This window comes from Schistocerca americana, chromosome 5 (assembly GCF_021461395.2).
Source record: "Schistocerca americana isolate TAMUIC-IGC-003095 chromosome 5, iqSchAmer2.1, whole genome shotgun sequence".
NCBI lineage: Eukaryota > Metazoa > Arthropoda > Insecta > Orthoptera > Acrididae > Schistocerca > Schistocerca americana.
Window position 1 is genome coordinate 5,071,787 of NC_060123.1, and position 27,101 is coordinate 5,098,887.

Sequence of the window (27,101 nt, forward strand, 5' to 3'; positions counted from 1 at the left end):
AAAGAAGGATTAGTGGATCGGAAATGAGATTGTCGTATCCCAAAAGAAAATCCTGTCGTTTCCATAGAAACGTTACTCGATTTAGAAGGAAATGTCTTAGAACACATAGTACTCGTATTTCATAGCGACGGAATTCCCGTGTGAATTCGTCAATGTGTGGGAGTGAGGGATGCAGTAAAGAAGGAATAGTGGATCGGAAATATGATTGTCGTATCCCAAAAGAAAATCCTGTCGTTTCCATAGAAACGTTACTCGATTTAGAAGGAAATGTCTTAGAACACATAGTACTCGTATTTCATAGCGACGAAATTTCCGTGTGAATTCGTCAATGTTTGGGAGTGAGGGATGCAGTAAAGAAGGATTAGAGGATCGGAAATGAGATTGTCGTATCCCAAAAGAAAATCCTGTCGTTTCCATAGAAACGTTACTCGATTTAGAAGGAAATGTCATAGAACACATAGTACTCGTATTTCATAGCGACGCAATTTCCGTGTGAATTCGTCAATGTGTGGGAGTGAGGGATGCAGTAAAGAAGGATTAGTGGATCGGAAATGAGACTGTCGTATCCCAAAAGAAAATCCTGTCGTTTCCATAGAAACGTTACTCGATTTAGAAGGAAATGTCTTAGAACACATAGTACTCGTATTTCATAGCGACGAAATTTCCGTGTGAATTCGTCAATGTTTGGGAGTGAGGGATGCAGTAAAGAAGGATTAGTGGATCGGAAATGAGATTGTCGTATCCCAAAAGAAAATCCTGTCGTTTCCATAGAAACGTTACTCGAATTAGAAGGAAATGTCTTAGAACACATAGTACTCGTATTTCATAGCGACGCAATTTCCGTGTGAATTCGTCAATGTTTTTGAGTGAGGGATGCAGTAAAGAAGGATTAGTGGATCGGAAATGTGATTGTCGTATCCCAAAAGAAAATCCTGTCGTTTCCATAGAAACGTTACTCGATTTAGAAGGAAATGTCTTAGAACACATAGTACTCGTATTTCATAGCGACGGAATTTCCGTGCGAATTCGTCAATGTGTGGGAGTGAGGGATGCAGTAAAGGAGGATTAGTGGATCGGAAATGTGATTGTCGTATCCCAAAAGAAAATCCTGTCGTTTCCATAGAAACGTTACTCGATTTAGAAGGAAATGTCTTAGAACACATAGTACTCGTATTTCATAGCGACGCAATTTCCGTGTGAATTCGTCAATGTGTGGGAGTGAGGGATGCAGTAAAGAAAGAGTAGTGGATCGGAATTGAGATTGTCGTATCTCCAACGAAAATCCTGTCGTTTCCATAGAAACGTTATTCGATTTAGAAAGAAGTGTCTTAGAACACATAGTACTCGTATTTCATAGCGACGCAATTTCCGTGTGAATTCGTCAATGTGTGGGAGTGAGGGATGCAGTAAAGAAGGATTAGTGGATCGGAAATGTGATTGTCGCATCCCAAAAGAAAATCCTGTCGTTTCAATAGAAACGTTACTCGATTTAGAAGGAAATGTCTTAGAACACATAGTACTCGTATATCATAGCGACGCAATTTCCGTGTGAATTCGTCAATGTGTGGGAGTGAGGGATGCAGTAAAGAAGGATTAGTGGATCGGAAATGTGATTATCGTATATTAAAGGAAAATCCTGTCGTTTCCATAGACACGTTACTCGATTTAGAAGGAAATGTCTTAGAACACATAGTACTCGTATTTGATAGCGACGCAATTTCCGTGTGAATTCGTCAATGTGTGGGAGTGAGGGATGCAGTAAAGAAGGATTAGTAGATCGGAAATGAGATTGTCGTATCCCAAAAGAAAATCCTGTCGTTTCCATAGAAACGTTACTCGATTTACAGGGAAATGTCTTAGAACACATAGTACTCGTATTTCCTAGCGACGCAATAACCGTGTGAATTCTTCAATGTGTGGGTGTGAGGGATGCAGTAAAGAAGGATTAGTGGATCGGAAATGAGATTGTCGTATCCCAAAAGAAAATCCTGTCGTTTCCATAGAAACGCTACTCGATTTAGAAGGAAATGTCTTAGAACACATAATACTCGTATTTCGTAGCGACGGAATTTCCGTGTGAATTCGTCAATGTGTGGGAGTGAGGGATGCAGTAAAGAAGGATTAGTGGATCGGAAATGTGATTGTCGTATCCCAAAAGAAAATCCTGTCGTTTCCATAGAAACGTTACTCGATTTAGAAGGAAATGTCTTAGAACACATAGTACTCGTATTTCATAGCGACGCAATTTCCGTGTGAATTAGTCAATGTTTGGGAGTGAGGGATGCAGTAAAGAAGGATTAGTGGATCGGAAATGAGATTGTCGTATCCCAAAAGAAAATCCTGTCGTTTCCATAGAAATGTTACTCGATTTTGAAGGAAATGTCTTAGAACACAAAGTACGCGTATTTCATAGCGAAGCAATTTCCGTGTGAAATCGTCAATGTTTGGGAGTGAGGGATGCAGTAAAGAAGGATTAGTGAATCGGAAATGTGATTGTCGTATACCAAAAGAAAATCCTGTCGTTTCCATAGAAACGTTACTCGATTTAGAAGGAAATGTCTTAGAACACATAGTACTCGTATTTCATAGCGACAGAAGTTCCGTGTGAATTCATCAATGTTTGGGAGTGAGGGATGCAGTAAAGAAGGATTAGTGGATCGGAAATGAGATTGTCGTATCCCAAAAGAAAATCCCGTCGTTTCCATAGAAACGTTACTCAATTTAGAAGGAAATGTCTTAGAACACATAGTACACGTGTTTCATAACGAAGCAATTTCCGTGTGAATTCGTCAATGTGTGGGAGTGAGGGATGCAGTAAAGAAGGATTAGTGGATCGGAAATGAGATTGTCGTATCCCAAAAGAAAATCCTGTCGTTTCCATAGTAACGTTAGTCGATTTAGAAGGAAATGTCTTAGAACTCATAGTACTCGTATTTCGTAGCGACGGAATTTCCGTGTGAATTCGTCAATGTGTGGGAGTGAGGGATGCAGTAAAGAAGGATTAGTGGATCGGAAATGTGATTGTCGTATCCCAAAAGAAAATCCTGTCGTTTCCATGGAAACGTTACTCGATTTAGAAGGAAATGTCTTAGAACACATAGTACTCGTATTTCATAGCGACGCAATTTCCGTGTGAATTAGTCAATGTTTGGGAGTGAGGGATGCAGTAAAGAAGGATTAGTGGATCGGAAATGAGATTGTCGTATCCCAAAAGAAAATCCTGTCGTTTCCATAGAAACGTTACTCGATTTTGTAGGAAATGTCTTAGAACACAAAGTACTCGTATTTCATAGCGAAGCAATTTCCGTGTGAATTCGTCAATGTTTGGGAGTGAGGGATGCAGTAAAGAAGGATTAGTGAATCGGAAATGTGATTGTCGTATACCAAAAGAAAATCCTGTCGTTTCCATAGAAACGTTACTCGATTTAGAGGGAAATGTCTTAGAACACATAGTACTCGTATTTCATAGCGACAGAAGTTCCGTGTGAATTCATCAATGTTTGGGAGTGAGGGATGCAGTAAAGAAGGATTAGTGGATCGGAAATGAGATTGTCGTATCCCAAAAGAAAATCCTGTCGTTTCCATAGAAACGTTACTCAATTTAGAAGAAAATGTCTTAGAACACATAGTACACGTGTTTCATAGCGAAGCAATTTCCGTGTGAATTCGTCAATGTGTGGGAGTGAGGGATGCAGTAAAGAAGGATTAGTGGATCGGAAATGAGATTGTCGTATCCCAAAAGAAAATCCTGTCGTTTCCATAGTAACGTTAGTCGATTTAGAAGGAAATGTCTTAGAACTCATAGTACTCGTATTTCGTAGCGACGGAATTTCCGTGTGAATTCGTCAATGTGTGGGAGTGAGGGATGCAGTAAAGAAGGATTAGTGGATCGGAAATGTGATTGTCGTATCCCAGAAGCAAATCCTGTCGTTTCCATAGAAACGTTACTCGATTTAGAAGGAAATGTCTTAGAACACATAGTACTCGTATTTCATAGCGACGCAATTTCCGTGTGAATTAGTCAATGTTTGGGAGTGAGGGATGCAGTAAAGAAGGATTAGTGGATCGGAAATGAGATTGTCGTATCCCAAAAGAAAATCCTGTCGTTTCCATTGAAACGTTACTCGATTTTGAAGGAAATGTCTTAGAACACAAAGGTCTCGTATTTCATAGCGAAGCAATTTCCGTGTGAATTCGTCAATGTTTGGGAGTGAGGGATGCAGTAAAGAAGGATTAGTGAATCGGAAATATGATTGTCGTATACCAAAAGAAAATCCTGTCATTTCCATAGAAACGTTACTCGATTTAGAGGGAAATGTCTTAGAACACATAGTACTCGTATTTCATAGCGACAGAAGTTCCGTGTGAATTCATCAATGTTTGGGAGTGAGGGATGCAGTAAAGAAGGATTAGTGGATCGGAAATGAGATTGTCGTATCCCAAAAGAAAATCCTGTCGTTTCCATAGAAACGTTACTCAATTTAGAAGGAAATGTCTTAGAACACATAGTACACGTGTTTCATAGCGAAGCAATTTCCGTGTGAATTCGTCAATGTGTGGGAGTGAGGGATGCAGTAAAGAAGGATTAGTGGATCGGAAATGAGATTGTCGTATCCCAAAAGAAAATCCTGTCGTTTCCATAGAAACGTTAGTCGATTTAGAAGGAAATGTCTTAGAACTCATAGTACTCGTATTTCATAGCGACGGAATTTCCGTGTGAATTCGTCAATGTGTGGGAGTGAGGGATGCAGTAAAGAAGGATTAGTGGATCGGAAATGAGATAGTCGTATCCCAAAAGAAAATCCTGTCGTTTCCATAGAAACGTTACCCGATTTAGAAGGAAATGTCTTAGAACACATAGTACTCGTATTTCATAGTGACGCAATTTCCGTGTGAATTCGTCAATGTTTGGGAGTGAGGGATGCAGTAAAGAAGGATTAGTGGATCGGAAATGAGATTGTCGTATCCCAAAAGAAAATCCTGTCATTTCCGTAGAAACGTTACTCGATTTAGAAGGAAATGTCTTACAACACATAGTACTCGTATTTGATAGCGACGCAATTTCCGTGTGAATTCGTCAATGTGTGGGAGTGAGGGATGCAGTAAAGAAGGATTAGTGGATCGGAAATGAGATTGTCGTATCCCAAAAGAAAATCCTGTCGTTCCCATAGAAACGTTACTCGATTTACAAGGATATGTCTTAGAACACATAGTACTCGTATATCATAGCGACGCAATTTCCGTGTGAATTAGTCAATGTGTGGGAGTGAGGGATGCAGTAAAGAAGGATTAGTGGATCGGAAATGTGATTGTCGTATCCCAAAAGAAAATCCTGTCGTTTCCATAGAAACGTTACTCGATTTAGATGGAAATGTCTTAGAACACATAGTACTCGTATTTTATAGCGACGCAATTTCCGTGTGAATTCGTCAAAGTTTGGGAGTGAGGGATGCAGTAAAGAAGGATTAGTGGATCGGAAATGTGATTGTCGTATCCCAAAAGAAAATCCTGTCGTTTCCATAGAAACGTTACTCGATTTACAAGGAAATGTCTTAGAACACATAGTATTTCATAGCGACGCAATGTCCGTGTGAATTCGTCAATGTGTGGGAGTGAGGGATGCAGTAAAGAAGGATTAGTGGATCGGAAATGAGATTGTCGTATCCCAAAAGAAAATCCTGTCGTATCCATAGAAACGTTACTCGATTTAGAAGGAAATGTCTTGGAACACATAGTATTTCATAGCGACGCAATTTCCGTGTGAATTCGTCAATGTTTGGGAGTGAGGGATGCAGTAAAGAAGGATTAGTGGATCGGAAATGTGATTGTCGTATCCCAAAAGAAAATCCTGTCGTTTCCATAGAAACATTACTCGATTTAGAAGGAAATGTCTTAGAACACATAGTATTTCATAGCGACGCAATTTCCGTGTGAATTCGTCAATGTGTGGGAGTGAGGGATGCAGTAAAGAAGGATTAGTGGATCGGAAATGAGATTGTCGTATCCCAAAAGAAAATCCTGTCGTTTCCATAGAAACGTTACTCGATTTGGAAGGAAATGTCTTGGAACACATAGTATTTCATAGCGACGGAATTTCCGTGTGAATTCGTCAATGTTTGGGAGTGAGGGATGCGGTAAAGAAGGCTTAGTGGATTGGAAATGAGATTGTCGTATCGCAAAAGAAAATCCTGTCGTTTCCATAGAAACGTTACTTGATTTAGAAGTAAATGTCTTAGAACACATAGTACTCGTATTTCATTGCGACGGAATTTCCGAGTGAATTCGTCAATGAGTGGGAGTGAGGGATGCAGTAAAGAAGGATTAGTGGATCGGAAATGAGATTGTCGTATCCCAAAAGAAAATCCTGTCGTTTCCATTGAAACGTTAGTCGATTTAGAAGGAAATGTCTTAGAACTCATAGTACTCGTATTTCATAGCGACGGAATTTCCGTGTGAATTCGTCAATGTGTGGGAGTGATGGATGCAGTAAAGAAGGATTAGTGGATCGGAAATGAGATTGTCGTATCCCAAAAGAAAATCCTGTCGTTTCCATAGAAACGTTACTCGATTTAGAAGGAAATGTCTTGGAACACATAGTACTCGTATTTCATAGCGACGCAATTTCCGTGTGAATTCGTCAATGTGTGGGAGTGAGGGATGCAGTAAGGAAGGATTAGTGGATCGGAAATGAGATTGTCGTATCCCAAAAGAAAATCCTTTCGTTCCCATAGAAACGTTACTCGATTTAGAAGGAAATGTCTTAGAACACATAGTATTTCATAGCGACGCAATTTCCGTGTGAATTCGTCAATGTTTGGGATGAGGGATGCAGTAAAGAAGGATTAGTGGATCGGAAATGTGATTGTCGTATCGCAAAAGAAAATCCTATCGTTTCCATAGAAGCGTTACTCGATTTAGAAGGAACTGTCTTAGAACACATAGTACTCGTATTTCATAGCGACGGAATTTCCGTGTGAATTCGTCAATGTGTGGGAGTGAGGGATGCAGTAAAGAAGGATTAGTGGGTCGGAAATGAGATTCTCGTATCCCAAAAGAATATCCTGTCGTTTCCATAGAAACGTTACTCGATTTAGAAGGAAATGTCTTGGAACACATAGTATTTCATAGCGACGCAATTTCCGTGTGAATTCGTCAATGTTTGGGAGTGAGGGATGCAGTAAAGAAGGATTAGTGGATCGGAAATGTGATTTTCGTATCCCAAAAGAAAATCCTGTCGTTTCCATAGAAACGTTACTCGATTTAGAAGGAAATGTCTTAGAACACATAGTATTTCATAGCGACGCAATCTCCGTGTGAATTCGTCAATGTGTGGGAGTGAGGGATGCAGTAAAGAAGGATTAGTGGATCGGAAATGAGATTGTCGTATCCCAAAAGAAAATCCTGTCGTTTCCATAGAAACGTTACTCGATTTGGAAGGAAATGTCTTGGAACACATAGTATTTCATAGCGACGGAATTTCCGTGTGAATTCGTCAATGTTTGGGAGTGAGGGATGCAGTAAAGAAGGATTAGTGGATTGGAAATGAGATTGTCGTATCGCAAAAGAAAATCCTGTCGTTTCCATATAAACGTTACTCGATTTAGAAGGAAATGTCTTAGAACACATAGTATTTCATAGCGACGCAATTTCCGTGTGAATTCGACAATGGGTGGGAGTGAAGGATGCAGTAAAGAAGGATTAGTGGATCGGAAATGTGATTGTCGTATCCCAAAAATAAAATCCTGTCGTTTCCATAGAAACGTTACTCGATTTAGAAGGAAATGTCTTAGAACACATAGTACTCGTATTTCATAGCGACGCAATTTCCGTGTGAATTCGTCAATGTTTGGGAGTGAGGGATGCAGTAAAGAAGGATTAGTGGATCGGAAATGAGATTGTCGTATCCCAAAAGAAAATCCTGTCGTTTCCAGAGAAACGTTAGTCGATTTAGAAGGAAATGTCTTAGAACTCATAGTACTCGTATTTCATAGCGACGGAATTTCCGTCTGAATTCGTCAATGTGTGGGAGTGAGGGATGCAGTAAAGAAGGATTAGTGGATCGGAAATGAGATTGTCGTATCCCAAAAGAAAATCCTGTCGTTTCCATAGAAACGTTACTCGATTTAGAAGGAAATGTCTTAGAACACATAGTACCCGTATTTCATAGCGACGGAATTTCCGTGTGAATTCGTCAATGTATGGGAGTGAGGTATGCAGTAAAGAAGGTATAGTGGATCGGAAATGTGATTGTCGTATCCCAAAAGAGAATCCTGTCGTTTCGACAGAAAAGTTACTCGATTTACAAGGAAATGTCTTAGAACACATAGTACCCGTAATTCATAGCGACGGAATTTCCGTGTGAATTCGTCAGTGTTTGGGAGTGAGGGATGCAGTAAAGAAGGATTAGTGGATCGGAAATGTGATTGTCGTATCCCAAAAGAAAATCCTGTCGTTTCCATAGAAACGTTACTCGATTTAGAAGGAAATGTCTTAGAACATATAGTACTCGTATTTCATAGCGACGCAATTTCCGTGTGAATTCGTCAATGTTTGGGAGTGAGGGATGCAGTAAAGAAGGATTAGGGGATCGGAAATGAGATTGTCGTATCCCAAAAGAAAATCCTGTCGTTTCCATAGAAACGTTACTCGATTTAGAAGGAAATGTCTTAGAACACATAGTATTTCATAGCGACGCAATTTCCGTGTGACTTCGTCAATGTTTGGGAGTGAGGGATGCAGTAAAGAAGGATTAGTGGATCGGAAATGAGATTGTCGTATCGCAAACAAAAGTCCTGTCGTTTCCATAGAAACGTTACTTGATTTAGAAGGAGAAGTCATAGAACCCATAGTAATTCATAGCGACGAAATTTCCGTGTGAATTCGTCAATGTGTGGGAGTGAGGGATGCAGTAAAGAAGGATTAGTAGTTCGGAAATGTGATTGTCGTATCCCAAAAGAAAATCCCTTCGTTTCCATAGAAACGTCACTCGATTTAGAAGGAAATCTCTTAGAACACAGAGTACTCGTATTTCATAGCGACGGAATTTCCGTGTGAATGCGTCAATGTTTGGGAGTGAGGGATGCAGTAAAGAAGGATTAGTGGATCGGAAATGTGAATGTCTTATCCCACAAGAAAATCCTGTCGTTTCCATAGAAACGTTACTCGATTTAGAAGGAAATGTCTTAGAACACATAGTACTCGTATTTCATAGCGACGGAATTTCCGTGTGAATTCGTCAATGTTTGGGAGTTTGGGATGCAGAAAAGAAGGATTAGTGGATCGGAAATGAGATTGTCGTATCCCAAAAGAAAATCCTGTCGTTTCCATAGAAACGTTACTCAATTTAGAAGGAAATGTCTTAGAACACATAGTACTCGTATTTCATAGCGACGGAATTCCCGTGTGAATTCGTCAATGTGTGGGAGTGAGGGATGCAGTAAAGAAGGATTAGTGGATCGGAAATGTGATTCTCGTATCCCAAAAGAAAATCCTGTCGTTTCCATAGAAACGTTACTCGATTTAGAAGGAAATGTCTTAGAACACATAGTATTTCATAGCGACGCAATGTCCGTGTGAATTCGTCAATGTGTGGGAGTGAGGGATGCAGTAAAGAAGGATTAGTGGATCGGAAATGAGATTGTCGTATCCCAAAAGAAAATCCTGTCGTATCCATAGAAACGTTACTCGATTTAGAAGGAAATGTCTTGGAACACATAGTATTTCATAGCGACGCAATTTCCGTGTGAATTCGTCAATGTTTGGGAGTGAGGGATGCAGTAAAGAAGGATTAGTGGATCGGAAATGTGATTGTCGTATCCCAAAAGAAAATCCTGTCGTTTCCATAGAAACATTACTCGATTTAGAAGGAAATGTCTTAGAACACATAGTATTTCATAGCGACGCAATTTCCGTGTGAATTCGTCAATGTGTGGGAGTGAGGGATGCAGTAAAGAAGGATTAGTGGATCGGAAATGAGATTGTCGTATCCCAAAAGAAAATCCTGTCGTTTCCATAGAAACGTTACTCGATTTGGAAGGAAATGTCTTGGAACACATAGTATTTCATAGCGACGGAATTTCCGTGTGAATTCGTCAATGTTTGGGAGTGAGGGATGCGGTAAAGAAGGCTTAGTGGATTGGAAATGAGATTGTCGTATCGCAAAAGAAAATCCTGTCGTTTCCATAGAAACGTTACTCGATTTAGAAGTAAATGTCTTAGAACACATAGTACTCGTATTTCATTGCGACGGAATTTCCGAGTGAATTCGTCAATGAGTGGGAGTGAGGGATGCAGTAAAGAAGGATTAGTGGATCGGAAATGAGATTGTCGTATCCCAAAAGAAAATCTTGTCGTTTCCATTGAAACGTTAGTCGATTTAGAAGGAAATGTCTTAGAACTCATAGTACTCGTATTTCATAGCGACGGAATTTCCGTGTGAATTCGTCAATGTGTGGGAGTGATGGATGCAGTAAAGAAGGATTAGTGGATCGGAAATGAGATTGTCGTATCCCAAAAGAAAATCCTGTCGTTTCCATAGAAACGTTACTCGATTTAGAAGGAAATGTCTTGGAACACATAGTACTCGTATTTCATAGCGACGCAATTTCCGTGTGAATTCGTCAATGTGTGGGAGTGAGGGATGCAGTAAGGAAGGATTAGTGGATCGGAAATGAGATTGTCGTATCCCAAAAGAAAATCCTTTCGTTTCCATAGAAACGTTACTCGATTTAGAAGGAAATGTCTTAGAACACATAGTATTTCATAGCGACGCAATTTCCGTGTGAATTCGTCAATGTTTGGGAGTGAGGGATGCAGTAAAGAAGGATTAGTGGATCGGAAATGTGATTGTCGTATCGCAAAAGAAAATCCTGTCGTTTCCATAGAAGCGTTACTCGATTTAGAAGGAACTGTCTTAGAACACATAGTACTCGTATTTCATAGCGACGGAATTTCCGTGTGAATTCGTCAATGTGTGGGAGTGAGGGATGCAGTAAAGAAGGATTAGTGGATCGGAAATGAGATTGTCGTATCCCAAAAGAAAATCCTGTCGTTTCCATAGAAACGTTACTCGATTTAGAAGGAAATGTCTTGGAACACATAGTATTTCATAGCGACGCAATTTCCGTGTGAATTCGTCAATGTTTGGGAGTGAGGGATGCAGTAAAGAAGGATTAGTGGATCGGAAATGTGATTTTCGTATCCCAAAAGAAAATCCTGTCGTTTCCATAGAAACGTTACTCGATTTAGAAGGAAATGTCTTAGAACACATAGTATTTCATAGCGACGCAATCTCCGTGTGAATTCGTCAATGTGTGGGAGTGAGGGATGCAGTAAAGAAGGATTAGTGGATCGGAAATGAGATTGTCGTATCCCAAAAGAAAATCCTGTCGTTTCCATAGAAACGTTACTCGATTTGGAAGGAAATGTCTTGGAACACATAGTATTTCATAGCGACGGAATTTCCGTGTGAATTCGTCAATGTTTGGGAGTGAGGGATGCAGTAAAGAAGGATTAGTGGATTGGAAATGAGATTGTCGTATCGCAAAAGAAAATCCTGTCGTTTCCATAGAAACGTTACTCGATTTAGAAGGAAATGTCTTAGAACACATAGTATTTCATAGCGACGCAATTTCCGTGTGAATTCGACAATGGGTGGGAGTGAAGGATGCAGTAAAGAAGGATTAGTGGATCGGAAATGTGATTGTCGTATCCCGAAAAAAAAATCCTGTCGTTTCCATAGAAACGTTACTCGATTTAGAAGGAAATGTCTTAGAACACATAGTACTCGTATTTCATAGCGACGCAATTTCCGTGTGAATTCGTCAATGTTTGGGAGTGAGGGATGCAGTAAAGAAGGATTAGTGGATCGGAAATGAGATTGTCGTATCCCAAAAGAAAATCCTGTCGTTTCCAGAGAAACGTTAGTCGATTTAGAAGGAAATGTCTTAGAACTCATAGTACTCGTATTTCATAGCGACGGAATTTCCGTTTGAATTCGTCAATGTGTGGGAGTGAGGGATGCAGTAAAGAAGGATTAGTGGATCGGAAATGAGATTGTCGTATCCCAAAAGAAAATCCTGTCGTTTCCATAGAAACGTTACTCGATTTAGAAGGAAATGTCTTAGAACACATAGTACCCGTATTTCATAGCGACGGAATATCCGTGTGAATTCGTCAATGTATGGGAGTGAGGTATGCAGTAAAGAAGGTATAGTGGATCGGAAATGTGATTGTCGTATCCCAAAAGAGAATCCTGTCGTTTCGACAGAAAAGTTACTCGATTTACAAGGAAATGTCTTAGAACACATAGTACCCGTAATTCATAGCGACGGAATTTCCGTGTGAATTCGTCAGTGTTTGGGAGTGAGGGATGCAGTAAAGAAGGATTAGTGGATCGGAAATGTGATTGTCGTATCCCAAAAGAAAATCCTGTCGTTTCCATAGAAACGTTACTCGATTTAGAAGGAAATGTCTTAGAACATATAGTACTCGTATTTCATAGCGACGCAATTTCCGTGTGAATTCGTCAATGTTTGGGAGTGAGGGATGCAGTAAAGAAGGATTAGTGGATCGGAAATGAGATTGTCGTATCCCAAAAGAAAATCCTGTCGTTTCCATAGAAACGTTACTCGATTTAGAAGGAAATGTCTTAGAACACATAGTATTTCATAGCGACGCAATTTCCGTGTGACTTCGTCAAAGTTTGGGAGTGAGGGATGCAGTAAAGAAGGATTAGTGGATCGGAAATGAGATTGTCGTATCGCAAACAAAAGTCCTGTCGTTTCCATAGAAACGTTACTTGATTTAGAAGGAGAAGTCATAGAACCCATAGTAATTCATAGCGACGAAATTTCCGTGTGAATTCGTCAATGTGTGGGAGTGAGGGATGCAGTAAAGAAGGATTAGTAGTTCGGAAATGTGAATGTCTTATCCCACAAGAAAATCCTGTCGTTTCCATAGAAACGTTACTCGATTTAGAAGGAAATGTCTTAGAACACATAGTACTCGTATTTCATAGCGACGGAATTTCCGTGTGAATTCGTCAATGTTTGGGAGTTTGGGATGCAGAAAAGAAGGATTAGTGGATCGGAAATGAGATTGTCGTATCCCAAAAGAAAATCCTGTCGTTTCCATAGAAACGTTACTCAATTTAGAAGGAAATGTCTTAGAACACATAGTACTCGTATTTCATAGCGACGGAATTCCCGTGTGAATTCGTCAATGTGTGGGAGTGAGGGATGCAGTAAAGAAGGATTAGTAGTTCGGAAATGTGATTGTCGTATCCCAAAAGAAAATCCTGTCGTTTCCATAGAAACGTTACTCGATTTAGAAGGAAATGTCTTAGAACACATAGTACTCGTATTTCATAGCGAAGCAATTTCCGTGTGAATTCGTCAATGTTTGGGAGTGAGGGATGCAGTAAAGAAGGATTAGAGGATCGGAAATGAGATTGTCGTATCCCAAAAGAAAATCCTGTCGTTTCCATTGAAACGTTACTCGATTTAGAAGGAAATGTCATAGAACACATAGTACTCGTATTTCATAGCGACGCAATTTCCGTGTGAATTCGTCAATGTGTGGGAGTGAGGGATGCAGTAAAGAAGGATTAGTGGATCGGAAATGAGATTGTCGTATCCCAAAAGAAAATCCTGTCGTTTCCATAGAAACGTTACTCGATTTAGAAAGAAGTGTCTTAGAACACATAGTACTCGTATTTCATAGCGACGCAATTTCCGTGTGAATTCGTCAATGTGTGGGAGTGAGGGATGCAGTAAAGAAGGATTAGTGGATCGGAAATGAGATTGTCGTATCCCAAAAGAAAATCCTGTCGTTTCCATAGAAACGTTACTCGATTTAGAAGGAAATGTTTTAGAACACATAGTACTCGTATTTCATAGCGACGCAATTTCCGTGTGAATTCGTCAATGTGTGGGAGTGAGGGATGCAGTAAAGAAGGATTAGTGGATCGGAAATGAGATTGTCGTATCCCAAAAGAAAATCCTGTCGTTTCCATACAAACGTTACTCGATTTAGAAAGAAGTGTCTTAGAACACATAGTACTCGTATTTCATAGCGACGCAATTTCCGTGTGAATTCGTCTATGTGTGGCAGTGAGGGATGCAGTATAGAAGGATTAGTGGATCGGAAATGAGATTGTCGTATCCCAAAAGAAAATCCTGTCGTTTCCATAGAAACGTTACTCGATTTAGAATGAAGTGTCTTAGAACACATAGTACTCGTATTTCATAGCGACGCAATTTCCGTGTGAATTCGTCAATGTGTGGGAGTGAGGGATGCAGTAAAGAAGGATTAGTGGATCGGAATTGAGATTGTCGTATCCCAAGAGAAAATCCTGTCGTTTCCATAGAAACGTTACTCGATTTAGAAAGAAGTGTCTTAGAACACATAATACTCGTATTTCATAGCGACGCAATTTACGTGTGAATTCGTCAATGTGTGGGAGTGAGGGATGCAGTAAAGAAGGATTAGTGGATCGGAAATGTGATTGTCATATCCCAAAAGAAAATCCTGTCGTTTCCATAGAAACGTTACTCGATTTAGAAGGAAATGTCTTAGAACACATAGTACTCGTATTTCATAGCGACGCAATTTCCGTGTGAATTCGTCAATGTGTGGGAGTGAGGGATGCAGTAAAGAAGGATTAGTGGATCGGAAATGAGATTGTCGTATCCCAAAAGAAAATCCTGTCGTTTCCATAGAAACGTTACTCGATTTAGAAGGAAATGTTTTAGAACACATAGTACTCGTATTTCATAGCGACGCAATTTCCGTGTGAATTCGTCAATGTGTGGGAGTGAGGGATGCAGTAAAGAAGGATTAGTGGATCGGAAATGAGATTGTCGTATCCCAAAAGACAATCCTGTCGTTTCCATACAAACGTTACTCGATTTAGAAAGAAGTGTCTTAGAACACATAGTACTCGTATTTCATAGCGACGCAATTTCCGTGTGAATTCGTCTATGTGTGGCAGTGAGGGATGCAGTATAGAAGGATTAGTGGATCGGAAATGAGATTGTCGTATCCCAAAAGAAAATCCTGTCGTTTCCATAGAAACGTTACTCGATTAAGAAAGAAGTGTCTTAGAACACATAGTACTCGTATTTCATAGCGATGCAATTTCCGTGTGAATTCGTCAATGTGTGGGAGTGAGGGATGCAGTAAAGAAGGATTAGTGGATCGGAATTGAGATTGTCGTATCCCAAGAGAAAATCCTGTCGTTTCCATAGAAACGTTACTCGATTTAGAAAGAAGTGTCTTAGAACACATAGTACTCGTATTTCATAGCGACGCAATTTCCGTGTGAATTCGTCTATGTGTGGCAGTGAGGGATGCAGTATAGAAGGATTAGTGGATCGGAAATGAGATTGTCGTATCCCAAAAGAAAATCCTGTCGTTTCCATAGAAACGTTACTCGATTAAGAAAGAAGTGTCTTAGAACACATAGTACTCGTATTTCATAGCGATGCAATTTCCGTGTGAATTCGTCAATGTGTGGGAGTGAGGGATGCAGTAAAGAAGGATTAGTGGATCGGAAATGAGATTGTCGTATCCCAAAAGAAAATCCTGTCGTTTCCATAGAAACGTTACTCGATTTAGAAGGAAATGTCTTGGAACACATAGTATTTCATAGCGACGCAATTTCCGTGTGAATTCGTCAATGTTTGGGAGTGAGGGATGCAGTAAAGAAGGATTAGTGGATCGGAAATGTGATTTTCGTATCCCAAAAGAAAATCCTGTCGTTTCCATAGAAACGTTACTCGATTTAGAAGGAAATGTCTTAGAACACATAGTATTTCATAGCGACGCAATCTCCGTGTGAATTCGTCAATGTGTGGGAGTGAGGGATGCAGTAAAGAAGGATTAGTGGATCGGAAATGAGATTGTCGTATCCCAAAAGAAAATCCTGTCGTTTCCATAGAAACGTTACTCGATTTGGAAGGAAATGTCTTGGAACACATAGTATTTCATAGCGACGGAATTTCCGTGTGAATTCGTCAATGTTTGGGAGTGAGGGATGCAGTAAAGAAGGATTAGTGGATTGGAAATGAGATTGTCGTATCGCAAAAGAAAATCCTGTCGTTTCCATAGAAACGTTACTCGATTTAGAAGGAAATGTCTTAGAACACATAGTATTTCATAGCGACGCAATTTCCGTGTGAATTCGACAATGGGTGGGAGTGAAGGATGCAGTAAAGAAGGATTAGTGGATCGGAAATGTGATTGTCGTATCCCAAAAAAAAAATCCTGTCGTTTCCATAGAAACGTTACTCGATTTAGAAGGAAATGTCTTAGAACACATAGTACTCGTATTTCATAGCGACGCAATTTCCGCGTGAATTCGTCAATGTTTGGGAGTGAGGGATGCAGTAAAGAAGGATTAGTGGATCGGAAATGAGATTGTCGTATCCCAAAAGAAAATCCTGTCGTTTCCAGAGAAACGTTAGTCGATTTAGAAGGAAATGTCTTAGAACTCATAGTACTCGTATTTCATAGCGACGGAATTTCCGTCTGAATTCGTCAATGTGTGGGAGTGAGGGATGCAGTAAAGAAGGATTAGTGGATCGGAAATGAGATTGTCGTATCCCAAAAGAAAATCCTGTCGTTTCCATAGAAACGTTACTCGATTTAGAAGGAAATGTCTTAGAACACATAGTACCCGTATTTCATAGCGACGGAATATCCGTGTGAATTCGTCAATGTATGGGAGTGAGGTATGCAGTAAAGAAGGTATAGTGGATCGGAAATGTGATTGTCGTATCCCAAAAGAGAATCCTGTCGTTTCGACAGAAAAGTTACTCGATTTACAAGGAAATGTCTTAGAACACATAGTACCCGTAATTCATAGCGACGGAATTTCCGTGTGAATTCGTCAGTGTTTGGGAGTGAGGGATGCAGTAAAGAAGGATTAGTGGATCGGAAATGTGATTGTCGTATCCCAAAAGAAAATCCTGTCGTTTCCATAGAAACGTTACTCGATTTAGAAGGAAATGTCTTAGAACATATAGTACTCGTATTTCATAGCGACGCAATTTCCGTGTGAATTCGTCAATGTTTGGGAGTGAGGGATGCAGTAAAGAAGGATTAGTGGATCGGAAATGAGATTGTCGTATCCCAAAAGAAAATCCTGTCGTTTCCATAGAAACGTTACTCGATTTAGAAGGAAATGTCTTAGAACACATAGTATTTCATAGCGACGCAATTTCCGTGTGACTTCGTCAAAGTTTGGGAGTGAGGGATGCAGTAAAGAAGGATTAGTGGATCGGAAATGAGATTGTCGTATCGCAAACAAAAGTCCTGTCGTTTCCATAGAAACGTTACTTGATTTAGAAGGAGAAGTCATAGAACCCATAGTAATTCATAGCGACGAAATTTCCGTGTGAATTCGTCAATGTGTGGGAGTGAGGGATGCAGTAAAGAAGGATTAGTAGTTCGGAAATGTGATTGTCGTATCCCAAAAGAAAATCCCTTCGTTTCCATAGAAACGTCACTCGATTTAGAAGGAAATCTCTTAGAACACAGAGTACTCGTATTTCATAGCGACGGAATTTCCGTGTGAATGCGTCAATGTTTGGGAGTGAGGGATGCAGTAAAGAAGGATTAGTGGATCGGAAATGTGAATGTCTTATCCCACAAGAAAATCCTGTCGTTTCCATAGAAACGTTACTCGATTTAGAAGGAAATGTCTTAGAACACATAGTACTCGTATTTCATAGCGACGGAATTTCCGTGTGAATTCGTCAATGTTTGGGAGTTTGGGATGCAGAAAAGAAGGATTAGTGGATCGGAAATGAGATTGTCGTATCCCAAAAGAAAATCCTGTCGTTTCCATAGAAACGTTACTCAATTTAGAAGGAAATGTCTTAGAACACATAGTACTCGTATTTCATAGCGACGGAATTCCCGTGTGAATTCGTCAATGTGTGGGAGTGAGGGATGCAGTAAAGAAGGATTAGTGGAACGGAAATGTGATTGTCGTATCCCAAAAGAAAATCCTGTCGTTTCCATAGAAACGTTACTCGATTTAGAAGGAAATGTCTTAGAACACATAGTACTCGTATTTCATAGCGAAGCAATTTCCGTGTGAATTCGTCAATGTTTGGGAGTGAGGGATGCAGTAAAGAAGGATTAGAGGATCGGAAATGAGATTGTCGTATCCCAAAAGAAAATCCTGTCGTTTCCATTGAAACGTTACTCGATTTAGAAGGAAATGTCATAGAACACATAGTACTCGTATTTCATAGCGACGCAATTTCCGTGTGAATTCGTCAATGTGTGGGAGTGAGGGATGCAGTAAAGAAGGATTAGTGGATCGGAAATGAGATTGTCGTATCCCAAAAGAAAATCCTGTCGTTTCCATAGAAACGTTACTCGATTTAGAAAGAAGTGTCTTAGAACACATAGTACTCGTATTTCATAGCGACGCAATTTCCGTGTGAATTCGTCAATGTGTGGGAGTGAGGGATGCAGTAAAGAAGGATTAGTGGATCGGAAATGAGATTGTCGTATCCCAAAAGAAAATCCTGTCGTTTCCATAGAAACGTTACTCGATTTAGAAGGAAATGTTTTAGAACACATAGTACTCGTATTTCATAGCGACGCAATTTCCGTGTGAATTCGTCAATGTGTGGGAGTGAGGGATGCAGTAAAGAAGGATTAGTGGATCGGAAATGAGATTGTCGTATCCCAAAAGAAAATCCTGTCGTTTCCATACAAACGTTACTCGATTTAGAAAGAAGTGTCTTAGAACACATAGTACTCGTATTTCATAGCGACGCAATTTCCGTGTGAATTCGTCTATGTGTGGCAGTGAGGGATGCAGTATAGAAGGATTAGTGGATCGGAAATGAGATTGTCGTATCCCAAAAGAAAATCCTGTCGTTTCCATAGAAACGTTACTCGATTTAGAAAGAAGTGTCTTAGAACACATAGTACTCGTATTTCATAGCGACGCAATTTCCGTGTGAATTCGTCAATGTGTGGGAGTGAGGGATGCAGTAAAGAAGGATTAGTGGATCGGAATTGAGATTGTCGTATCCCAAGAGAAAATCCTGTCGTTTCCATAGAAACGTTACTCGATTTAGAAAGAAGTGTCTTAGAACACATAATACTCGTATTTCATAGCGACGCAATTTACGTGTGAATTCGTCAATGTGTGGGAGTGAGGGATGCAGTAAAGAAGGATTAGTGGATCGGAAATGTGATTGTCATATCCCAAAAGAAAATCCTGTCGTTTCCATAGAAACGTTACTCGATTTAGAAGGAAATGTCTTAGAACACATAGTACTCGTATTTCATAGCGACGCAATTTCCGTGTGAATTCGTCAATGTGTGGGAGTGAGGGATGCAGTAAAGAAGGATTAGTGGATCGGAAATGAGATTGTCGTATCCCAAAAGAAAATCCTGTCGTTTCCATAGAAACGTTACTCGATTTAGAAGGAAATGTTTTAGAACACATAGTACTCGTATTTCATAGCGACGCAATTTCCGTGTGAATTCGTCAATGTGTGGGAGTGAGGGATGCAGTAAAGAAGGATTAGTGGATCGGAAATGAGATTGTCGTATCCCAAAAGAAAATCCTGTCGTTTCCATAGAAACGTTACTCGATTTAGAAGGAAATGTCTTAGAACACATAGTATTTCATAGCGACGCAATCTCCGTGTGAATTCGTCAATGTGTGGGAGTGAGGGATGCAGTAAAGAAGGATTAGTGGATCGGAAATGAGATTGTCGTATCCCAAAAGAAAATCCTGTCGTTTCCATAGAAACGTTACTCGATTTGGAAGGAAATGTCTTGGAACACATAGTATTTCATAGCGACGGAATTTCCGTGTGAATTCGTCAATGTTTGGGAGTGAGGGATGCAGTAAAGAAGGATTAGTGGATTGGAAATGAGATTGTCGTATCGCAAAAGAAAATCCTGTCGTTTCCATAGAAACGTTACTCGATTTAGAAGGAAATGTCTTAGAACACATAGTATTTCATAGCGACGCAATTTCCGTGTGAATTCGACAATGGGTGGGAGTGAAGGATGCAGTAAAGAAGGATTAGTGGATCGGAAATGTGATTGTCGTATCCCAAAAAAAAAATCCTGTCGTTTCCATAGAAACGTTACTCGATTTAGAAGGAAATGTCTTAGAACACATAGTACTCGTATTTCATAGCGACGCAATTTCCGTGTGAATTCGTCAATGTTTGGGAGTGAGGGATGCAGTAAAGAAGGATTAGTGGATCGGAAATGAGATTGTCGTATCCCAAAAGAAAATCCTGTCGTTTCCAGAGAAACGTTAGTCGATTTAGAAGGAAATGTCTTAGAACTCATAGTACTCGTATTTCATAGCGACGGAATTTCCGTCTGAATTCGTCAATGTGTGGGAGTGAGGGATGCAGTAAAGAAGGATTAGTGGATCGGAAATGAGATTGTCGTATCCCAAAAGAAAATCCTGTCGTTTCCATAGAAACGTTACTCGATTTAGAAGGAAATGTCTTAGAACACATAGTACCCGTATTTCATAGCGACGGAATATCCGTGTGAATTCGTCAATGTATGGGAGTGAGGTATGCAGTAAAGAAGGTATAGTGGATCGGAAATGTGATTGTCGTATCCCAAAAGAGAATCCTGTCGTTTCGACAGAAAAGTTACTCGATTTACAAGGAAATGTCTTAGAACACATAGTACCCGTAATTCATAGCGACGGAATTTCCGTGTGAATTCGTCAGTGTTTGGGAGTGAGGGATGCAGTAAAGAAGGATTAGTGGATCGGAAATGTGATTGTCGTATCCCAAAAGAAAATCCTGTCGTTTCCATAGAAACGTTACTCGATTTAGAAGGAAATGTCTTAGAACATATAGTACTCGTATTTCATAGCGACGCAATTTCCGTGTGAATTCGTCAATGTTTGGGAGTGAGGGATGCAGTAAAGAAGGATTAGTGGATCGGAAATGAGATTGTCGTATCCCAAAAGAAAATCCTGTCGTTTCCATAGAAACGTTACTCGATTTAGAAGGAAATGTCTTAGAACACATAGCATTTCATAGCGACGCAATTTCCGTGTGACTTCGTCAAAGTTTGGGAGTGAGGGATGCAGTAAAGAAGGATTAGTGGATCGGAAATGAGATTGTCGTATCGCAAACAAAAGTCCTGTCGTTTCCATAGAAACGTTACTTGATTTAGAAGGAGAAGTCATAGAACCCATAGTAATTCATAGCGACGAAATTTCCGTGTGAATTCGTCAATGTGTGGGAGTGAGGGATGCAGTAAAGAAGGATTAGTAGTTCGGAAATGTGATTGTCGTATCCCAAAAGAAAATCCCTTCGTTTCCATAGAAACGTCACTCGATTTAGAAGGAAATCTCTTAGAACACAGAGTACTCGTATTTCATAGCGACGGAATTTCCGTGTGAATGCGTCAATGTTTGGGAGTGAGGGATGCAGTAAAGAAGGATTAGTGGATCGGAAATGTGAATGTCTTATCCCACAAGAAAATCCTGTCGTTTCCATAGAAACGTTACTCGATTTAGAAGGAAATGTCTTAGAACACATAGTACTCGTATTTCATAGCGACGGAATTTCCGTGTGAATTCGTCAATGTTTGGGAGTTTGGGATGCAGAAAAGAAGGATTAGTGGATCGGAAATGAGATTGTCGTATCCCAAAAGAAAATCCTGTCGTTTCCATAGAAACGTTACTCAATTTAGAAGGAAATGTCTTAGAACACATAGTACTCGTATTTCATAGCGACGGAATTCCCGTGTGAATTCGTCAATGTGTGGGAGTGAGGGATGCAGTAAAGAAGGATTAGTGGATCGGAAATGTGATTGTCGTATCCCAAAAGAAAATCCTGTCGTTTCCATAGAAACGTTACTCGATTTAGAAGGAAATGTCTTAGAACACATAGTACTCGTATTTCATAGCGAAGCAATTTCCGTGTGAATTCGTCAATGTTTGGGAGTGAGGGATGCAGTAAAGAAGGATTAGAGGATCGGAAATGAGATTGTCGTATCCCAAAAGAAAATCCTGTCGTTTCCATTGAAACGTTACTCGATTTAGAAGGAAATGTCATAGAACACATAGTACTCGTATTTCATAGCGACGCAATTTCCGTGTGAATTCGTCAATGTGTGGGAGTGAGGGATGCAGTAAAGAAGGATTAGTGGATCGGAAATGAGATTGTCGTATCCCAAAAGAAAATCCTGTCGTTTCCATAGAAACGTTACTCGATTTAGAAAGAAGTGTCTTAGAACACATAGTACTCGTATTTCATAGCGACGCAATTTCCGTGTGAATTCGTCAATGTGTGGGAGTGAGGGATGCAGTAAAGAAGGATTAGTGGATCGGAAATGAGATTGTCGTATCCCAAAAGAAAATCCTGTCGTTTCCATAGAAACGTTACTCGATTTAGAAGGAAATGTTTTAGAACACATAGTACTCGTATTTCATAGCGACGCAATTTCCGTGTGAATTCGTCAATGTGTGGGAGTGAGGGATGCAGTAAAGAAGGATTAGTGGATCGGAAATGAGATTGTCGTATCCCAAAAGAAAATCCTGTCGTTTCCATACAAACGTTACTCGATTTAGAAAGAAGTGTCTTAGAACACATAGTACTCGTATTTCATAGCGACGCAATTTCCGTGTGAATTCGTCTATGTGTGGCAGTGAGGGATGCAGTATAGAAGGATTAGTGGATCGGAAATGAGATTGTCGTATCCCAAAAGAAAATCCTGTCGTTTCCATAGAAACGTTACTCGATTTAGAAAGAAGTGTCTTAGAACACATAGTACTCGTATTTCATAGCGACGCAATTTCCGTGTGAATTCGTCAATGTGTGGGAGTGAGGGATGCAGTAAAGAAGGATTAGTGGATCGGAATTGAGATTGTCGTATCCCAAGAGAAAATCCTGTCGTTTCCATAGAAACGTTACTCGATTTAGAAAGAAGTGTCTTAGAACACATAATACTCGTATTTCATAGCGACGCAATTTACGTGTGAATTCGTCAATGTGTGGGAGTGAGGGATGCAGTAAAGAAGGATTAGTGGATCGGAAATGTGATTGTCATATCCCAAAAGAAAATCCTGTCGTTTCCATAGAAACGTTACTCGATTTAGAAGGAAATGTCTTAGAACACATAGTACTCGTATTTCATAGCGACGCAATTTCCGTGTGAATTCGTCAATGTGTGGGAGTGAGGGATGCAGTAAAGAAGGATTAGTGGATCGGAAATGAGATTGTCGTATCCCAAAAGAAAATCCTGTCGTTTCCATAGAAACGTTACTCGATTTAGAAGGAAATGTTTTAGAACACATAGTACTCGTATTTCATAGCGACGCAATTTCCGTGTGAATTCGTCAATGTGTGGGAGTGAGGGATGCAGTAAAGAAGGATTAGTGGATCGGAAATGAGATTGTCGTATCCCAAAAGACAATCCTGTCGTTTCCATACAAACGTTACTCGATTTAGAAAGAAGTGTCTTAGAACACATAGTACTCGTATTTCATAGCGACGCAATTTCCGTGTGAATTCGTCTATGTGTGGCAGTGAGGGATGCAGTATAGAAGGATTAGTGGATCGGAAATGAGATTGTCGTATCCCAAAAGAAAATCCTGTCGTTTCCATAGAAACGTTACTCGATTAAGAAAGAAGTGTCTTAGAACACATAGTACTCGTATTTCATAGCGATGCAATTTCCGTGTGAATTCGTCAATGTGTGGGAGTGAGGGATGCAGTAAAGAAGGATTAGTGGATCGGAATTGAGATTGTCGTATCCCAAGAGAAAATCCTGTCGTTTCCATAGAAACGTTACTCGATTTAGAAAGAAGTGTCTTAGAACACATAATACTCGTATTTCATAGCGACGCAATTTACGTGTGAATTCGTCAATGTGTGGGAGTGAGGGATGCAGTAAAGAAGGATTAGTGGATCGGAAATGTGATTGTCATATCCCAAAAGAAAATCCTGTCGTTTCCATAGAAACGTTACTCGATTTAGAAGGAAATGTCTTAGAACACATAGTACTCGTATTTCATAGCGACGCAATTTCCGTGTGAATTCGTCAATGTGTGGGAGTGACGGATGCAGTAAAGAAGGATAAGTGGATCGGAAATGTGATTATCGTATCCCAAAGGAAAATCCTGTCGTTTCCATAGAAACGTTACTCGATTTAGAAGGGAATGTCTTAGAACACATAGTACTCGTATTTCATAGCGACGCAATTTCCGTGTGAATTCGCCAATGTGTGGGAGTGAGGGATGCAGTAAAGAAGGATTAGTGGATCGGAAATGTGATTGTCGTATCCCAAAAGAAAATCCTGTCGTTTCCATAGAAACGTTACTCGATTTAGAAGGAAATGTCTTAGAACACATAGTACTCGTATTTCATAGCGACGCAATTTCCGTGTGAATTCGTCAATGTTTGGGAGTGAGGGATGCAGTAAAGAAGGATTAGTGGATCGGAAATGAGATTGTGGTATCCCAAAAGAAAATCCTGTCGTTTCCATAGAAACGTTACTCGATTTAGAAGGAAATGTCTTAGAACACATAGTACTCGTATCTCATAGCGACGGAATTTCCGTGTGAATTCGTCAATGTTTGGGAGTGAGGGATGCAGTAAAGAAGGATTAGTGGATCGGAAATGTGAATGTCGTATCCCAAAAGAAAATCCTGTCGTTTCCATAGAAACGTTTTTCGATTAGAAGGAAATGTCTTAGAACACATAGTACTCGTATTTCATTGCGACGCAATTTCCGTGTGAATTCGTCAATGTTTGGGAGTGAGGGATGCAGTAAAGAAGGATTAGAGGATCGGAAATGAGATTGTCGTATCCCAAAAGAAAATCCTGTCGTTTCCATAGAAACGTTACTCGATTTAGAAGGAAATGTCATAGAACACATAGTACTCGTATTTCATAGCGACGCAATTTCCGTGTGAATTCGTCAATGTTTGGGAGTGAGGGATGCAGTAAAGAAGGATTAGTGGATCGGAAATGTGATTGTCGTATCCCAAAAGAAAATCCTGTCGTTGCCATAGAAACGTTACTCGATTTAGAAGGAAATGTCATAGAACACGTAGTACTCGTATTTCATAGCGACGCAATTTCCGTGTGAATTCGTCAATGTGTAGGAGTGAGGGATGCAGTAAAGAAGGATTAGTAGATCGGAAATGAGACTGTCGTATCCCAAAAGAAAATCCTGTCGTTTCCATAGAAACGTTACTCGATTTAGAAGGAAATGTCTTAGAACACATAGTACTCGTATTTCTTAGCCGCGAAATTTCCGTGTGAATTCGTCAATGTTTGGGAGTGAGGGATGCAGTAAAGAAGGATTAGTGGATCGGAAATGTGATTGTCGTATCCCAAAAGAAAATCCTGTCGTTTCCATAGAAACGTTACTCGATTTACAAGGAAATGTCTTAGAACACATAGTACTCGTATTTCATAGCGACGCAATTTCCGTGTGAATTCGTCAATGTGTGGGAGTGAGGGATGCAGTAAAGAAGGATTAGTGGATCGGAAATGTGATTGTCGCATTCCAAAAGAAAATCCTGTCGTTTCCATAGAAACGTTACTCGATTTAGAAGGAAATGTCTTAGAACACATAGTACTCGTATTTCATAGCGACGCAATTTCCGTGTGAATTCTTCAATGTGTGGGAGTGAGGGATGCAGTAAAGAAGGATTAGTGGATCGGAAATGTGATTATCGCATCCAAAAGGAAAATCCTGTCGTTTCCATAGAAACGTTACTCGATTTAGAAGGAAATGTCTTAGAACACATAGTACTCGTATTTCATAGCGACGCAATTTCCGTGTGAATTCGTCAATGTGTGGGAGTGAGGGATGCAGTAAAGAAAGAGTAGTGGATCGGAATTGAGATTGTCGTATCTCAAACGAAAATCCTGTCGTTTCCATAGAAAAGTTATTCGATTTAAAAAGAAGTGTCTTAGAACACATAGTACTCGTATTTCATAGCGACGCAATTTCCGTGTGAATTCGTCAATGTGTGGGAGTGAGGGATGCAGTAAAGAAGGATTAGTGGATCGGAAATGTGATTGTCGCATCCCAAAAGAAAATCCTGTCGTTTCCATAGAAACGTTACTCGATTTAGGAGGAAATGTCTTAGAACACATAGTACTCGTATGTCATAGCGACGCAATTTCCGTGTGAATTCGTCAATGTTTGGGAGTGAGGGATGCAGTAATAAAGGATTAGTGGAAAAGGAAATGAGATTGTCGTATCCCAAAAGAAAATCCTGTCGTTTCCATAGAAACGTTACTCGATTTAGAAGGAAATGTCTTAGAACACATAGTACTCGTATTTGATAGCGACGCAATTTTCGTGTGAATTCGTCAATGTGTGGGAGTGAGGGATGCAGTAAAGAAGGATTAGTGGATCGGAAATGTGATTGTCGCATCCCAAAAGAAAATCCTGTCGTTTCCATAGAAACGTTACTCGATTTAGAAGGAAATGTCTTAGAACACATAGTACTCGTATTTCATAGCGACGCAATTTCCGTGTGAATTCGTCAATGTGTGGGAGTGAGGGATGCAGTAAAGAAAGAGTAGCGGATCGCAATTGAGATTGTCGTATCTCAAACGAAAATCCTGTCGTTTCCATAGAAACGTTATTCGATTTAGAAAGAAGTGTCTTAGAACACATAGTACTCGTATTTCATAGCGACGCAATTTCCGTGTGAATTCGTCAATGTGTGGGAGTGAGGGATGCAGTAAAGAAGGATTAGTGGATCGGAAATGTGATTGTCGCATCCCAGAAGAAAATCCCGTCGTTTCCATAGAAACGTTACTCGATTTAGAAGGAAATGTCTTAGAACACATAGTACTCGTATTTCATAGCGACGCAATTTCCGTGTGAATTCGTCAATGTGTGGGAGTGAGGGATGCAGTAAAGAAGGATTAGTGGATCGGAAATGTGATTATCGTATCCTAAAGGAAAATCCTGTCGTTTCCATAGAAACGTTACTCGATTTAGAAGGAAATGTCTTAGAATACATAGTACTCGTATTTCATAGCGACGCAATTTCCGTGTGAATTCGCCAATGTGTGGGAGTGAGGGATGCAGTAAAGAGGGATTAGTGG